We start from the raw sequence: 18,348 nt of genomic DNA, 5'->3' as shown, positions 1-18,348 counted from the left end.
CCGTTTCCGTGTGTTTTTTTTTTAGATTTATATCCATGACAAAGGTTTTATCACATACATCGAAATTGATTGCATATTATTTACAAATTTAAGGCACTTGATTGTAATTATTATGTAACCATATAATGGTGCACAGAATGTCCAAACTATTACAACTACTGTGGCTGTTGTTGTTAGAACACACCACAAATGGAAGAATTAGAAGAGAATGCTTATTTAGAGATCATACTGATTTCTTGTCACATGACAATGATTGGCTTCTAAATTGATTTAGGTTTCCAAGAGCTATCCTCCTGGAGTTGTATGCTGAACTGTGGCCAGCGTTACAAAGGCAGACTTGAGGAATTATACTCTGCCTGTTATTTTGCAAGTTCTGTCCGCCCTCTGGTTTTGGCCACAGGAGTTTTCAACATGACCTGGCTGCCCGATTGGGTATTTCTCAGTCATCACTGAGTCACGCCATGACAGCTGTATGGGATGGTAGTACCTGCTTGTCATCCATATATACAAGATTTCCTTACGCTGTGGTTGAACAGGTGCAACTCGCAGAAATGTCTGGTTTTTCCAATGTAATCGGAGTGGTTGACTGCATGCACATTGCTATAACGGTGCCTTCAGAGAATGAATTTGCTTATGTAAATAGAAAGCATTTCCACTCTATTAATGTGCTGCTCTGTATTGCACAGAAAGTGTGCTGCATTGTGCAAGCATATAGTATGCTGTATAATGTGGCACACAACCTTGGCTTGCCTGTACCTGAAGAGATACTGTATGATGAACCTAACCCAGACCTACTAAATGATCAGCCAGATCAGACAGCGTTACAACATTGTTTGGATGTACTTAGCAGAATGTAAAAACAGGTAATCAGATGCAGGATTTATTTTTAAGCCATTCATTTAATTTGCGGCCCATATCACATAATACAGCATTTATATTTCTTAGTTCCTTTCTCCACATCTCTTACAGCATCCATGACTCCAGACTATCGTTCGTCAGCACATACCCAGATGGTCAACTGGTGATTTCCGAGGGAGAGGTGTATGTGCAGTCAGCGTCTGAACATGTGTTCACTACAGCAGCACCATCACCGCATGGATTCAGGTTCCCATCACAAGGGTCACCTTTTGTAATTTTGTCTGAAACAGAATAAACAGTAATACCACATCTGCTGCCTGCTTGTTTGTCTTATTAACCATGAAAATAATTTACACTTGATTTACACTTTTTTTATCTTGGGCATTGTGCAACTTTTTGAACTTGAACTTTTGAGTGCCTCCACCACGCTGTGCCACTCCATCAATTTCCTTTTGTAGCTTATACCACTGCTTAACCCAACAAATAGTACGTTTTTCCTTTCACTGAAAATTCTTTTTTTACACATGCTTTTGCCATTGCCTTTTAACAAAACACTGAATGGAATGGGCTATTTTATGTTGATTTGCATATTCAAATAGGCAATATTCTGGGAGGAGTCGGGGTGGGGCTGTAGGCGCATGTATGTGTGTTAAAATTCATTTTGATTGGGCCTTATAAATGGAAAGTGCTGTCGCACACGTGTGCTCCGGAGGCAGTCAACAAGCCCACAGGTGAGAGAATGGTTAACAGACGGGGGGTTGTATTGTGGTAATGATGCCTCTCTTTCTGACACTTTAGAACCAAAGAAGATAAATAATACAAACATACCTGTCGCTACCCAATCTGCGCGTGCATGCGCACAAAGACAACCAGAGCCGCGTGCGCATGCACACACATGCGCAGAACATTACTATTACGACCCTGCCCGATCTGCATTTTTCTACTTCGCGACACGAGTCCCCATCCGATTTGTCTCACGCACGCGCTCTCTGCTTAATTAAAATTCATTTCACGACGCTGCCCGATTTGTTCTGCGCATGTCTAATGTTTTACGACACACGTCACTCGTCAGGTTTGAATTGTACTTGCGAGTCATTTTTGTGTTGACGTTTATCTCTGTCTGTAAGTGGACTTCTTACTGGAAAAAATGACAACTTTTGAATTTTATAATGTCCTGGAAGAATATTTGTCGCCTGAAAATTTTAACTCCATTCGAATGAAGAGGGAGCGAAATGAAATGCGACGTATGTCTGTGAACTTTATAATGGATACATATAGCTTTTTGTAAGTACATCGTATTGATGAAAAAGGCAATAAGGATTTTCCTTTTTAGTTGCTATATGACATTCATAATCTCGTGGTTTAAATGTGAAAGTCACAGCATTTTCGGTATTTGGGTTAATGGATGCATTTCATTTATTTTGTAACACCCTATTAGCATTTGGTGGTGTGTTTCTTTTAAAGAGTGAATGGCATGCTAATAATTAAGCAAAACAATGTAATTGAGGTGTCGAATTAGGAATAGAATTAGGAGAGCACGTCTGACACTCAGTTGGTGTAAAGTGTGCCCTCCAAAGCCATCGGTATTTTTTATTATGTTGATATCAGATTACATCATTACAATAGTTTTTCCATAATAAAGTTAACAAATATATAATGATGAAGGCTAAATTACTGTACATACAAGAGCCAAGAGTAGCAACAGCTAAGTTATTACAAGAAAGCGAGATGCAGATAATAGCGTTACAAATTGTTAATGAAGCAGATCAGAATCTTACACGTTTTAATTATTTTAGTGTGTTTTCCATTTTTAAAAGCTATTTCTAGCATATTAATGTCCATACAGAGAGATGTAACAGAGGGTCTAACGTTCTGAACTTTGCACTTATGAAGCAAGGAAACCACAGTTACTCCATTTTCTAACATTTAGTCTTCAAAATTGTATACAGAAGAAGAACAATACTTAAACAGTGTGATATTGGTTTGTCATTCAAGACAGTAACAGAAGTGAATCTTTATAAACATTTTGGAATAGGAGCAGAAGTAAAAGAAACTAGCCAACCTGCGGCGTAGCATACGTCGCATAATTATTTATTGATGGGTGAACACTTCCTGAAAGTCACAGTTGTCCAAATGGGGTGGGTGAATGAAAAGATGGAACTCTGGAGAGAGCAACATACAATTGTCTGTGACTGAAAACGGGATATGCACGACAGAGCCCCGCCCGCCAACTCTAACCCTCCTCCTGCGTCATGCTCATGTGCCCGCACTCAACACCTCACCAAACACCATCTTAGTCGCTTTCGTCTCTGCTACAGTCCACATGCACCTCTGAGCCACGTTGGCTTTTCATTGTTCTTATCTGCTACAGTCCACATGCACCTCTGAGCCACATTGACTTTTCATTGTTCTTTTTGGTTCCGGCTGCTTTTAGCATATCCCATGGTCTCTGTCTTGCTGCCATGGTTGGCTGCTTAGTGAATTATACAGGGAAATCCGAGGAATAAGGACAGTTTGTGAGGTAGCAGCTATGATAGTTTTACACTCCAGTACAGACGAAAGCGACTCAGGTGAGGAGTAGGGGGCGGGCACATGGTCTCTGTCTTGTGTGCCATGGTCAACTGCTTAGTGAATTGTTGGTGGACGGGGCTCTGTGAGTTGGCAGGCGTGGCTCTGTCTTAATAATAATAATAATAATTCATTACATTTATATAGCACTTTTCTCAGTACTCAAAGCGCTATCCACACAGGGAGGAACTGGGAAGCAAACCCACAATCTTCCACAGTCTCCTTACTGCAAAGCAGCAGCACTACCACTTGCTTGCCATGGACTTAGTGAATTATATATATAGATGTGAGAGGGGATTTGTCTTCATTTGTACATAAACTACATTCTGGTGATATATTAATGTCATACTTATGAATTAATTTGTTAGTTGGATACTATTTATTCATAATTTTGAAATGGATTTCTTTAACCTTGTTTGGTAGAAAAAAGTCTATGGCAGAAAACAGGCAAATTTAAAATTTATATCCAAAGCCATCAGAGAAGTGTGGTGTGCGTCTGATGTGGCACAGTGACAGGCTGGGCACCTACTGTTGTTATTTGTCATTAGCTTATCATTTAAGCTGTTGGTTTAGGAGGAGTACACGCACATTTAACTGAATATAATGGAGAAGGCTTGCTCCTTAGAAATAACTTCTTTCTTATTGCTGCAGTTAGAAATGCAATGCCCCTTCATTGTATTTTTTTTCTTGACCCTGCAGGATGCCTGGTGGTAACCAGCCTTCCAAGTGGCTGAACAGATGCCAGTGTACCCAAATTCTGAGACACAACTGGATGTCCTTTTCTTCTGATTTTAAGATTTCCAATTTGAGATGATGTGCAGTTCATGTTAGATTTGCTATTTCTACAGGTAAGACTACTGAGGCTTTCAGTTTCAGAAGTAATTTGTGCACATTTTCTGCATAGCCTCCTCATATTTATTACTTGATCTGTAATATTTTGGTGCCTTGAATACTGTACTGTATGTCTGCTCACTCTGTCCAGTAACTAACACTGGCTTTTTAATTTTAGACAGGAAAGCCTCAGAGTGTGAATCCTCACAAACACAGAGACTGAGGAGCATCAGTCCCAGCAGTCACTAAACAGGGATATTGTTCTGTTTTGCAAAATAACATTTATTTTCTTAAGTTACTGTGCTTTTGTTGTTGAATTTTGAAAGAGCTGAGACTTTATTTTAACTTAAAACAAAACTAAGGCAGGAGAGAAAAACGAAGATGTTTTCATGTAAGTACTGACACCTGAGCACATCACATTAGCAGTTCAGATATATAGAGATTGTAACACAATGTCTACTGTATGCGTAATGTAAAAGGAAAAAAATGATGCTACATATAATGACAGTTAAGTTGGGGTTCTTTCAACATCCAACAAAAAGCCACAGTAATTGAAAAAAATATTATTAGTCAGACTTTACTCTAAGCAGAACTTTATCTATTGTGATGGTTTACTTTGGTAATAATTGATCTACAGGTGAACCAAGAAAGGAGGCAGAACAAGAATTAAGAGTACACTTTATTAATGTTTGAACTCCGTGAGTGAACATCGTGTACCTACTGTGTTTATGTTTTAACAGTTACAGTGAAGTAGAACAGTCTGATTGTGTTATGTGGCAGCAGTTAAAGAAGGACAGACAGATGTGTGCCATGTTGAAGTAGCGGCTGCCCCTCCTGCCCCGCACTTCTAGAATCCTCCATCTCAATCTCTGGTCTGATCTGTTGTGCCTTTGCCAAGTGATCACAAGGTATTGGCCTTTTTGGTTTTTTTTTTCTTCTGAAAACTGTCTCGGTCTCATTACACTGGCTGCCTGTCTCACATAGAATTGATTTCAAGGTTCTATTAAATATATAGAAGGCTTTGAGTATTTTAGACCCTGCCTGTATCTTGGAGTGTCTGCTCCCAACATTTCTTTTCTGAAACGTTGCTTTGCTTTTTATTCCAAGATCAACCATAAAAACTGGCAGCTTTCTGTACTCATGTAACAAAATCTGGAATGCTTTGCCAATAGAGGACTGCCAGGCTACAAATGTTAAGCATTTCAAAAAACTTCAACAAGCCCACTTTTCTAATTTGGCTTTTTCATAATTACTTGCATTGGTTGTAATAGATTAGAAATGTTATTGTGTACACTTTGTAAGCTCTGCACTGGGCACTAATGTCTGCTGTTTTTCTCTGTTGTTTTTTTCCAGTTTATTGCAATGGTGCCCCCCAGCATCTCCACCGTCTGTTACATCAACTCCAACTGCCTGTGATAGAAGAAAAGTTCACAAGACGTCCTCAAATGGAATTGTGATTGGAGTGAGACGGCCACAATTATGTATTCTGGGATGTGCAGAGGAGGCTGTGTAGGCTTTGGCTTGGGACCCCCAGAGGTTTATTATCTCCAGTATCCTTGAAGGCTGCAAGTTTGTCTTTGTCCGCGGCCATTTGACCAGGCAGTGTATTTATTACAAAGGACAAGGACCCCTCCATTTGCTTCTTATTTACTTTTATAATGCCTTCAATTTTCTTTGTAACTGTATATTTTTGTAGATCAATTTGAGCTATACTTGTAAGCAAAGGTGATATAGAAATATTATTAGTGAACAAATGTTAAGGGACAGATCAGGAAAAATATCAGTTTAAATAGAACACATTTTTATGGAATATTGCTGGATAACAACTCTTTGACTCTGAGTAGCATCTTGTTCATAAAGCTAAAATTGCATTTTTCCTTTTTTGATAAATTTAATGATTCACTTTTACTTCGTTCAAAACCTTAGCTAACATTATTTTTAAATACTAAGGTAAAAATCTGTAAATATCTTTGTGTTCTCCTTCCCTAATAATTTTTAACACCTCCCCTTGTCGGCCATTTTCATTGTAATTGTGTTCTAGTTAAATGCATTTACCATTTATACATCTTTATGATTACTGAATTTTCTACTCATAATATTTATACAGTATATATACATATAAATATCGGTGTGTGTATAATTTTTTTTTTAGAAACATTGTTCACAGATCTTTCACTTTTATTTTTAAACATACCATTTATTTCTTCAATAAAAAATGTATGAAAAAGTATATTGCATTTCCTTTTTTTAAAGTTATAAAAATGAACTGGCTCTGTATTAATATGGGTGAATAAAACCATGAGACGAGTCTGCACACAAACAGCGGTGTGTAATGTTGATTAAACTTGTAAGAAAGAATATCACTGCCCTCTGTCCACATGGTGTTCATCATAAACTGAACTATTTCATGCTGTTTAAATTCTGCTCAGTTAGTGGAGAATATTTTATTTTACAGCTGTTAAATTCAGTTTAGTTTTATTATATTAATAGGTAAGTTGGCTTCTCAGTGAGTTTTACAGAGATGCCTTGAAATAACATTAAAAACACTAAGAACAAACATATTACAAATATGAACTATAGCAGCTGTAAAAAAAATTGATCAAATAGATTGATTCAAGTGATAACAGCTCACTTCCTTAATTTAAGTCTGTGGATATAAAGTTAAACATCTTTGTAAGATTAATAGCCATTGGAATAAATAAGGATTTGAACCAATGGCTTTATGCTCTTCATTTCTGACCTGATTGCACAACTGAGAACTAATTAAAGAATTTTAACAAGTTGACAGTAGCATAATAATAATAAAAATAATACATTTTATTTATATAGCGCCTTTCCCATGCTCAAGGCACTTACAGAATATAAGAAAGAACAGCAGGGTATACAGTATATAGCATTGTACAAACCAGATAAATAAATATAGAAGATTACGACAGTGAATTCAGAGAAAAAAAAAAAACAGACAACATAATTGATGGTCTAGCACACACACACAGGTTACATGAGCATCTTGACAGAGAAGTAAACTGAGAGAAGGGTAATAAAGTCAAGCAGAGCTAAAAGCCTTCCTGAACAGATGAGTTTTGAGTTGTTTTTTAAAAGAATTCATGGAGTCAGCTGACCTGATTAATTTCGGTAGGTCATTCCAGAGTCTGGGCGCTATACAGCTGAAGGCCCTGTCACCCATGGAGTGTAGATTAGTGTGGGGCACAAAAGATTACCAGAATCAGAGGACCTTAGTGGGCGGGCAGGCACATAGTGATGGAGAAGGTCACTGATGTAGTTTGGTGCAAGGTCATTTAAGGCTTTATAGGTTATTAGTAGGATTTTATATTCGATTCTGTAAGACACAGGGAGCCAGTGAAGACGGAGCAGGATTGGTGTGATGTGCTCGCTGCTGCTGGTTCGAGTAAGGACTCTTGCAGCTGAGCTTTGAATAAGCTGGAGCTGTGATAGAAGATTAGAAGGGGCACCTGCCAGTAGGGAATTACAATAATCGATGCGGGATGTGATAAAAGCATGGACAAGTTTCTTAGCATTAGAGAAGGAGAGGAAGGAGCGAGCACAGGATATGTTACGGAGGTGAAAGTAAGAAAGTTTCTTAACATGGTTTATGTGGGCGGAATAAGAGAGGGAGGAATCAAAAATGACACCAAGATTTTTCACAGTACAGGCAGGTCTGATAAGATCACCACCAAGATAGACTGGGAAGGAGCTCATTTTATTAAGTTGCATTTTAGTCCCAATTTGCACTAAGCACTAAGCAGCACTAAAGACAGGAACAGTCAGCACAATGCCATGCAACACAGTGTTAATTCTTTTCTTTTTTTGAAAAAGGACCATATATTTCTATAAAACTGGTTGGATACATTAGGTTTTGTAAACCTGATGCCTTAAGACAAATGGCAATTTTTTTAATAATAATTTATGTCTAAAGATATTTTTAAACAAACACAATTTGTTCATAAGAGGGAAATTGCAACAATAGATCAAAAAAACACTACATACTTTATATAACATATATATATAGTACTGCCCAGGATTGTTTCCTGCCTTGTGCCCTGTGTTGGCTGGGATTGGCTCCAGCGGACCCCCGTGACCCTGTGTTCGGATTCAGCGGGTTGGAAAATGGATGGATGGATATATATAGTACCTGCCAAATAATACAAAGAGTACACAGCATGTGTTTCACCCTAATTGGGGCTCATCAGGTGTGCACACCTAAGTTTCCTTTTATGGCGATGGAACCTTGGACATCAACGTTACACCACAAAGGCTGCTTCGTTTATTTTACAGGATGAATATTTTCATTATGGTCAATTAATGTGGAACTAAAATGAATAAACCGTAATGTGAAGTTGTACTGCATGCACAGCTCTGATCGGGCCATGCTGTAAAGTGGATTTTTTTGTTTTTAATGTTTTTTTCATTAAGCGATGCAGTGTGTGCCACTACCTGGTCCCCCTTGCTGGCCTGATCCGCATGCGTATTGAAAGGCTACGTCATCGCACACTTTACGGTGCTGCCCAATCTGTTTAATGCATGTGTGAACACTTTACGGCATGTTAGGCTTTCAATACGCCTGCGCGCACAAATCGGGCAGGCACGCAGATCAGGTAATGACAATACCTTCAACAATCCATAATTCAGAAATGGATCCTCATCCATGACCTCACTTCCGGTCCTCCACTGATGATGACACTTCTGGCTTCCGATGATGATGTCACTTCCGGTCATCCCACTGATGACATCACTTCCCATATGATTTCATTTCCTGTTTAAATCATTTCCTGTAGCCATTTTGTTTCTCTTTATAAAAGCCAGCGCCACAACTACCATTTTGTCGAATGTCTGATATATTTCTTATCATCTTGACCAATTAATTATATTGCATCCCAGCAATATATGGGGAAATTCCCCAACTCTTGAAGATTTGTTTGGTGACTTATTTCATCACAGTGCATAGAACTTGATTTACTCACAGTTTTATGAATGTGAATTTTTTTGTGCTTATGCACATGTCTAGTTTAGTCCGTCCACCATGTTTTAGTGTGAATTTTACGCAAGGTGTCATACATGAAACCTTTGGAGAAAGAGATAGTCACATGCTGCACCATATTAGTGATGCTGTTCCTGTTTTAGTTTGAGTATCTCCTTTAAACGTACCGCAGGGGAAACTAAAGGTCCCTTAATGGCTTTAGAAATAAGTGTACAAGCACAAAGATAATATCTTGAAGATTTACAGTTGATAACAGAGACTCGTGTGGGTGTTGTTACCTTTAGAAAACTCAACAGCTTATATACAGTTTAAGCCCAGATAGTTGAGTAGCCTGATAATCAGGAAGGGCCAAATTAACCAAAATTAAGATTAAGGGTTTTCAGGGAGAGGCAAATCCTTCGATAACTGATGAGCCAATAACATATCTTGAGAGACAGTTTGATGCATTCCTGACATAATGTTAAGGGTATCAAGTTCCAGGCTAAGACAGGACCAAAAACAATAGACAAGTCTGGGCTGCCAGACAAGTTTAAGATATGGTTATAACAGCATGCTATTCTGCCCAGGTGCCCTTGATCAACCCTGTCCACTGCTGAATACTTCAAAGGGAAGTTAATGTGATACCTCCGTCTCTGGTTAGGAATTCAGTCAGCCCTCTCTAAAATTGACCTTTACTTAAACTCAAACTAGTTGCAGCTCCCCTTATCATTAGTTGTAGGAGAGGTGGATATGGCAGCTCTTAGCTGTATTTTGCAATGGTGGGAATGTTTGGCGACACAGTCCTTAAACTTTAAAGTGATATACCAGGAAATGTGAGTCTCAACTGTCTTGGCAAGTATAAAAATAGAAGAACCTCTCACTCCAGCACAACTACACAACAACAGTATGAAACCTTACCTGTGGTAGGGAAACAGTGGAGCAGAGTAATCCATAGAGTCTAGCAATTCATGCACATGACATGTCTGCCTGCTGCTTTGTTTTACATTTAATGCATAGTGGAATTCACAGAAAATGTGATTAACTGAGGTTGCTATCTGGTTGTCTGCTACACTTTCAATTAAGGCCTTTCCAATAATGTTACTCCACCTGGACCTTGTTGGCTAACAAAATCTACCTAACAAGCTTTTGTGTGTTTGAAGGGTGTAATAAGAGTCAGAGACATCATAAAGAGTTGGGGCAGCCACCCGTGTATTATGTTTGGCTGCAAAATTGCTTCTTTTTAGGAGCACGATGTGCTTAGTTCATAGTCCAGAACAGAACTGCCTGTACCAAGGCAAGATGGCAGTTATAAAGGCCTGGAAGGGAAATGACGTCATCGGTGCAGGAACTGGGAGTGGCGTCCTCGTGCCCGGAAGTGACGTCATCCTTGGGGCTGGCAACAGGCGGGATTTCCCGGGAAAGGTCTGCAAGGGACTGAGAGAGATAGTCAGTACACTCCGCCGCCCCCTGGGCTGGCGTGGAATTACTAGTGTTTAGGCACTTCAGCTGTTTCCCAAGCGCACGTGTGTGACAAGGGTTAAAGTTCCTTACTGCACTACAACCTTGTAGTACTGTTTCAGATGTCTAATACAAATTGAAAGCTTTTTTGGAAAGTGCACAAGTTATAACTATTCTTTTCTCATTCCAGAAAATGTATTTCATTTTTCTAACAGTATACATATGATTGGGCTTTCTGAAATACAGTATATCTGAGAGTCATTAAAGTAAAATTGAAGAACACTTTACCTTTGTTTTATACATACATACTTACATTCTCAGACCTTCTTAACCCTGATGGGGCAAAGTCCTATAACAGGACATACACACACATGCATACAAACTCACTCACACATACTGGAACCAATGTGAATTCTCCATGTAACTTAACCAGCAACACTTTGTAGATGTGGGAGGAAAAGCAGGAAAATTCAATGAAAATTTAAAAACGTGTGGACAGATTCTGCGTCCTGGTTCAAATCCCTTGCCAGGTCATTGTTTGTGTGGAGTTAGGACATTCTCTCCATGTCTGTGTAAGTTTTACTCTTTCTGTTTATGGTTTTCCTTCTGCATGCCCTAAGAACTGGCAGATCTACCTTGGTCCATGTGGCTTCTACAATGGACTAAGTACTCTGTCCAGAATGGGTACTTGGCTTGCACCTAATGCTGTTGGGATTACCTCAGGTCTCCTATAACTCTAACTTGAATTAAGCAAGTCTGATAATATAACATTATGTTAACCCATAGGAATGCGATTTTGTTTTATCATTTTAGAAGTTTTATGATTAATAATGAGCAAAAAATAATATATCTTCTCATATGAAACAGAAATGTTGGGAAAATTCATAGCTGTTTCTAAATTTAGACATATAGTTGCTGTATAATTTCAGATTTTACAATGAGAAGATGAAAAGAGAGTGACATTTTGGCACAGTGGTTATCAGTGCTGCCTCCCAGCTCCAGATGTGTGGGTTTGTATCCTGATAAGGATGTTGTTTTTGTGTTAGTTTTTTTTTTTCTTTTTATCTGTTTTTGTTTTACTGGGTTCTTATGGATTTAAGCAAAGAGAGATGGAGAAGGACAGAAGAGGAAGAGACAGCCTGTGGTTTTAACCCCAAAAGTCATGTGAACTGCGAGCTGGTGAGTCTATATTACTCCATTTCAGTAAATGAGGGCTGATTGAGGTCATTTATATTAGGTAGAATACCTAGAGGGACCTGGGCGGTCTCGTGGCCAGGAACCCCTGCAGATTTGATTTTTTTTCTCCAGCCGTCTGGAGTTTTGTTTTTTCTGTCCTCCCTGGCCATCGGACCTAACTTTTATTCTATGTTAATTAGTATTGCCTAATTTTATTTTTATATATTGTCTTTGTTCTCTTTCTTCATCCTGTAAAGCACTTTGAACTACATCATTTGTATGAAAATGTGCTATATAAATAAATGTTGTTGTTGTAAATGTATTGAAAGAAAGATCAATATCATGATTGACACTCCATTCAGCCCTGGGTGCCACATTGCATCATTTGCTGTAGTATCGTTATTGTTCCACCTAAAATTGGTTTTAAGGAGTCTGCTAATGAATGGGTGGATTTGGGGAAAAGGCATGTCTACAAATTTAAAAGGAAATGTCAGGCAGACATTGCAACCAATGTATGCCATGCTTCTCTATATCAAACTGAGGAAACTTCGTGCCAGCAAAGCAGCAGGTCCAGATGGAGTATCGTCACGTCTGCTGAAGGCCTGTGCGTTGGAGCTGGGGAGTCCTCTACAGTGCATCTTCAACCTGAGCCTGGAACAGGGGAGAGTCCCGAGGCTTTGGAAAACATCTTGTATCACCCCAGTCCCAAAGGTATCACGTCCTACTTAGCTGAACGACTTCCGGCCTGTCGCTCTGACATCACATGTGATGAAGATCATGGAGCGGCTGCTGCTTGACCACCTGAGGCCACAGGTCCGCCACGCCCTCGATCCTCTGCAGTTCGCATACCAGGAGAAGGTGGGAGCGGAGGATGCCATCATCTATATGCTACACCGATCCCTCTCCCACTTGGACAGAGGCAGTGGTGCTGTAAGAATTATGTTTCTGGACTTCTCTAACGCCTTCAACACCATCCAACCTTTGCTCCTTAGGGACAAGCTGACAGAGATGGGAGTAGATTCATACCTGGTGGCATGGATCGTGGACTATCTTACAAACAGACCTCAGTATGTGCGTCTCGGGAACTGCAGGTCTGACATTGTGGTCAGCAACACAGGAGCGCCACAGGGGACTGCACTTTCTCTGGTCCTGATCAGCCTATATACATCGGACTTCCAATACAACTCGGAGTCCTGCCATGTGCAAAAGTTCGCTGACGACACTGTTATCGTGGACTGCATCAGGAGTGGGCAGGAGGAGGAGTATAGGAACCTCATCAAGGATGTTGTTAAATGGTGCGACTAAAACCACCTACACCTGAACACCAGCAAAACCAAGGAGCTGGTGGTGGATTTTAGGAGGCCCAGACCCCTCATGGACCCTGTGATCATCAGAGGTGACTGTGTGCAGAGGGTGCAGACCTATAAATACCTGGGAGTGCAGCTGGATGATAAATTGGACTGGACTGCCAATACTGATTCTCTGTGCAAGAGAGGACAGAGCCGGCTATACTTCCTTAGAAGACTGGCGTCCTTCAACATCTGCAATAAGATGCTGCAGATGTTCTATCAGACGGTTGTGGCGAGTGCCCTCTTCTACACTGTGGTGTGCTGGGGAGGCAGCATTAAGAAAGACACCTCACGCCTGGACAAACTGGCGAGGAAAGCAGGCTCTATTGTTGGCATGGAGCTGGACAGTTTGACATCTGTGGCAGAGCGACGGGCGCTCAAAAGGCTCCTATCAATTATGGAGAATCCAATGCATCCACTAAATAGTGTCATCTCCAGACAGAAGAGCAGCTTCAGCGACAGACTGCTGTCACTGTCCTGCTCCACTGACAGACTGAGGAGATCGTTCCTCCCCCAAACTATGCGACTCTTCAATTCCACCCGGGGGGGTAAACGTTAATATTATTCAAAGTTATTGTCTGTTATACCTGCATTTTTATTACTCTTTAATTTAATATTGTTTTTGTATCAGTATGCTGCTGCTGGAGTATGTGAATTTCCCCTTGGGATTAATAAAGTATCTATCTATCTTCTCTATTGCAAATTACCAAAATACAAAACGTAAAAATAGAGTAATTAGCATAAAATCGCTCATTATTCTTATAAACAGTAAACTGCACATTATACATGAGGATATGCAACAGGCTGCTGGTTATGAAGGAGGGAAAATCAGAAGCACCATTGTAAAGCAAACTTTGGAAAAGACATACAAACTGGGTTTAATGGTCCTTCTAAAATGTAAGACTTGGACAGATGTAGTCCAGGTGGCTGTTGGCCCCTTTCAAGAACAATCTAGCAGTCTACAAGGCGAAACTGTCCAGCATGTTATCTAAGACTGACACTGCCACATGTACCGTGAAAGGTGCCTTGGATATGTACAAAGACATTATTAGTGCTGCTATAGGCTATTACTGTTGAAATGACAAATGTCAAGCAGTTACTAGTAGGAGACATCTTCAGGGTTCTGGTCAGGTTAGCAATACCAACCCAGGACAAAAGGGGGCACTCTCACTAAAGCAACATCTCATTCTTTTTGAGTTCAAATTGATGTTGCCCAGAAAACAAGTGACGTCACTTCTGGGAACCAGCCCGTTAATACCACTCGGTACGGACTCACAGTGACTGAGATGGACTGCTCAGAAGCCCTTCATTCATTTTCTTATTTATAGAACACTTCTTTGCTGTTTATTTTCCCTTTTTTTCACTTTGTCCTGCAATAAATGGGGGCCTGCTGGTTCCCCAACCCTTTCTATGGCATCTGTAAGTTCTTATTCGATCACACATATTTGTTGTTTATTATTCACATATTACTGTAAAGCCCCACTTTCAGCAGCCATTATTCTAGTGTCCTGATGGGAAACTCTCTTGGTTCACTTATTTAAATGCTAATTACAGAAAGCTTTCTAATTGTGTTATCACTGTTGAAACCTGTTATTCTCTTTAATAAAGCAAGTAAACAGTCTTTCCTTTCCTTGAGTTACCAAGGTACAGGCATTCCTGACGTTCAGTTCTAGATTCAAAAATGGCCATGAAATAGCTTTCTCAAGAAACATGTCAGTCTGTTGTTGTTTTTTAAAATGACTGTTATTCCATGAGAAAGTCTGCCAAGAAACTGAAGATTTCATACAAAGGTACTCACCGGTGTTGAGAAAAGAGAGTAAACCAGATCAAACCAGGATAGAGAAGATGCACAACTACACAAGATAAGTATATCAGAGTCTGTAGGCTGAGAAGCATGGGTCCTCAGTTGGCCACAAGTACAGAAGTGTCATCTGCAACAGTGAAAAGGCAACTCAAGGATACTGGCCTTATAGACAGAGTTCCAAAACAAAAGCCTATCTGAAACTGGCAAATACAATGACAAAGTTTGGAATCACCCAAAAATCCATAAATCAGTTATTTTCCCATTGTAACCAATAATATTCACTCTTGTAGGCAACACTGGTATACTGACCATGTTTCAGCTGTGCTAACACACTTACAAAAGGCTTCTCTAATAACCAATTAGAATGTAAACATGATTAGTGAAAGATGAGGGTGTTTTTACCATTACACTTGTGTAATGCCAGCTAAAATGTGGCTTTGCAGTAGTCATACGTGAATCCTGAATTATAAAGCATTAATTTCAAGCGGTAGTTGCGATATGAACGTTAAGTGTCCTTATATATAAATATATTTAAATCATTTTAATGGTACCTTGAAAAAAGTATCAGCTTCTATTAAAACATGAAAATTTCTGAGCGATTCCAAACTTTTGAATGTAAGTGTAAATACATATCACCAACGTACAGTGTATGTTGTATCAGTGTTTAAAAGTGCAGGTGTACGGAGGCGAGCATTGTTTCCATCTCCGCCGTGCACGCACTGCAAACTCAATAATCATTCCCTTTCTTTCTGTTTAATCATTTTTACAAACACCTTCCATATACTGTAGCTAGACAGACATAACTGCTAATCGACACCAAGTTTTTATTCTTGAAACTCATTAAAGATTATTGCCTAACACAAATTCGAGAAATGACACCAAGCGTGCTGCAGTGGGTTGGCACCCTGCCCAGCATTGGTTCCTGCCTTGTGCCCTGTGTAGGCTGGGATTGGCTCCAGCAGACCCCCGTTACCCTGTGTTCGGATTCAGCGGGTTGGAACATGGATGGATGGATGGATGGACACCAAGCGTGGAGGTTTTCCCCGGAGGAGCACGGATGCCCGCTGTAATGCAGAGAAAAACCAAAAGTAACTTAACTATTTGGCGTCTTCGGGCTTCCGGGGCTTTAACCCCTGATCTCAGATGTCTAGTTCTCAGTCTTCCAAGATAATCTCCACGGGATTCCCCCAACCCCAGTTTCTTGTTTTACGCGAAACTACACGAGGGACCCACATCCCCGTTCTGCGGAGCGCAAAACTCCATGGGCCGCCTCCACCAACGCTATTCGACTGCACGATTACCGATGCCCCTAAATTCTACAGCTTATGACGACTCTGATTTTAACCAAGAAAATAACCTAAAGAAGATAGTTCCTGGAGCTTAAAATATTTGCAGCGTATTGAGTATTTACTAGGGTTTAAAATGAATAATGTACTCTCCGGCGGTACTCTGCAGGTCTCTTTCGTTTGTATGTGAAGCTGTGAACTTAGGCGCTGTTGTTCGTGTTAATAAAGTTTGTCGATTACTGTTGACAACCACATGGCTGCGCCCATTAAGGAAGTGCTGTGACTTAAGTGCATGTGAGTACAGTATTAAGGTTATCGTTTTCCAAGATATGGCTGCTATTTATTTAGCTGGGTACGTTTGTGGTTATTCAGAACAGTTTTGCAGCATTATTTAGCAATATCGGGTTTCCGCAAAATTAACCAGGTACACACAGCTGTTGACGTGTACATCGCTGAAAAATACTGTCACTCTTAAATCTTAGATATAAATGCCGGTTAACGTTCTGTTATGTGAAATTACAAACTGAAGCGGCAGTGTGCTTTCGGAAAACTAACTGTTAAGTCAACAGAAGGCAGAATTTCCTGCTTGAGGCTGCATCGTGACTCCTGGTGGTTAACGTTAGAAGCTGGCTATATTTTAATCAGTTGCTGCAATATACAGTACTTTGCGACTTGTACAAATGACGTAGCTGCTGTCATTAGCCGTATAGTGTTAAAAAAATGGTCACAATGCGTCTTTTCTGAACGATGCATTTCGGAATGTCTCTTGACTTGTAAAGATATCTCTGTTTATTTTATAATGACATCGCCACTTGTCAATCAAGACCAACTGGATGTTTCTTTTCCTATCAGTAAATCCATCGGTGCTGATTACTTTTGCCTAATTTTATCTGGCAGGCTTCTTTTCTCACATTTAAGCTGGCAAAACACCGAGACAGTACTAGTTGCGACAGTTATGTTTGCAGACGAAATATACAGTGCGTTTATTAAACGATAATAAGTTGTGCGTTAAAACCCTGAATAGCTAAACATTTTAACTGTTAGGCCAGGGATATACTTAACGCTGTGCGACACGTGCGCTCGAGGATGATGCTACTATACAAGCACCGTACTATCTATGCTTGCGCGTACATACTTTAAGTAAATCTGGAGGATTCCACCAGGTGGCAGTGCGAGAAAGCATCACAGTGAGAAAACAACGTCATGTTTTTCTGTGTTGTAAATTGAGGGAAGACATGTTAAAGATAAAAATTCTTTGCATTCCGATGCTATTGTGAAGGTGCAAAAAAAAAAAAAAAAAAATACAGCAACATCGACAGCTGGTATGTGAGACCTTTGCATCATTATGGTGGGGAATGTGCAACACTTGCATTGCCTGTGCATAGGGTTGCCAGATTAGAAAATTAGAAATACGGGACACTCTTAAAATCTCTCTCTAAATGACTATATATATATATATATATATATATATATATGTATACATGCCCCCTATACACCCAGATCAATATATTATATAAAAGTAGAGACATAAGTTAAAAACATAAAGGAAGGATTTTAATGGGTGATGAGGAAAACTAAAGTAAAAAATCATTTGAAAATTATTTACCGAAAGTGCAATTACATACACCACAGTTTGCTTCAAAACAGCTGCTGCCTTGTTTGATAAATGTCCATTCGCTGGAATATTCATCACGAAATTTACACTTAAGTTTTGACATCTTGGGATGGATGGATGGATGGATTAGTTTTTAAGTTAGAAAAAAAGTGGGCCGTGACAAGTAGTAACAACACACTTTGTTGACACTGAATGTTGCAATGCTGATACAGAACTGCACAGTAGCATGGCAGGAGAGTAAAACGGTGACAGTGTCGCTGTCCTCAGCCAACCATAGCAGCTGAACAAGTTGCAAACAGGCAGCAAACACTAGTTTCCTCGTTACATTTGGGTTATTTTCATCAAGAGAATCTGAGAAAAGAAAGTATAATTACTTATAAAGTTATAACTAAATACCGTAAGAAGGTAGTAAAAATATATTTGTA

The 18,348-nt window shown here is 39.7% G+C and overlaps 1 protein-coding gene and 1 long non-coding RNA gene across 2 annotated transcripts in view; both read left to right on the top strand.

Annotated features, from left to right (window-relative positions):
- Positions 1-1,758: 1,758 nt before the first annotated feature.
- On the top strand, positions 1,759-6,540 carry LOC114653637 (uncharacterized). Its single transcript, XR_007935305.1, has 4 exons — positions 1,759-2,142; positions 4,126-4,274; positions 4,998-5,165; positions 5,611-6,540. It is a non-coding gene; the product is annotated as an uncharacterized LOC114653637 (long non-coding RNA).
- Positions 6,541-16,485: 9,945 nt separating this feature from the next.
- LOC114653635 (cytochrome c oxidase assembly factor 1 homolog) overlaps positions 16,486-18,348 on the top strand; it is a 47,223-nt gene continuing 45,360 nt past the window's right edge. The window contains exon 1 of the mRNA XM_028804055.2: positions 16,486-16,602. The gene's annotated coding sequence lies outside the window, so the exon portion shown is untranslated. The remainder of the gene's footprint in view (positions 16,603-18,348) is intronic.

This window comes from Erpetoichthys calabaricus, chromosome 6 (assembly GCF_900747795.2).
Source record: "Erpetoichthys calabaricus chromosome 6, fErpCal1.3, whole genome shotgun sequence".
Lineage (NCBI taxonomy): Eukaryota > Metazoa > Chordata > Cladistia > Polypteriformes > Polypteridae > Erpetoichthys > Erpetoichthys calabaricus.
Note: the sequence above shows the minus strand (reverse complement) of the source record. Positions and strands in the feature narration are given on the sequence as shown.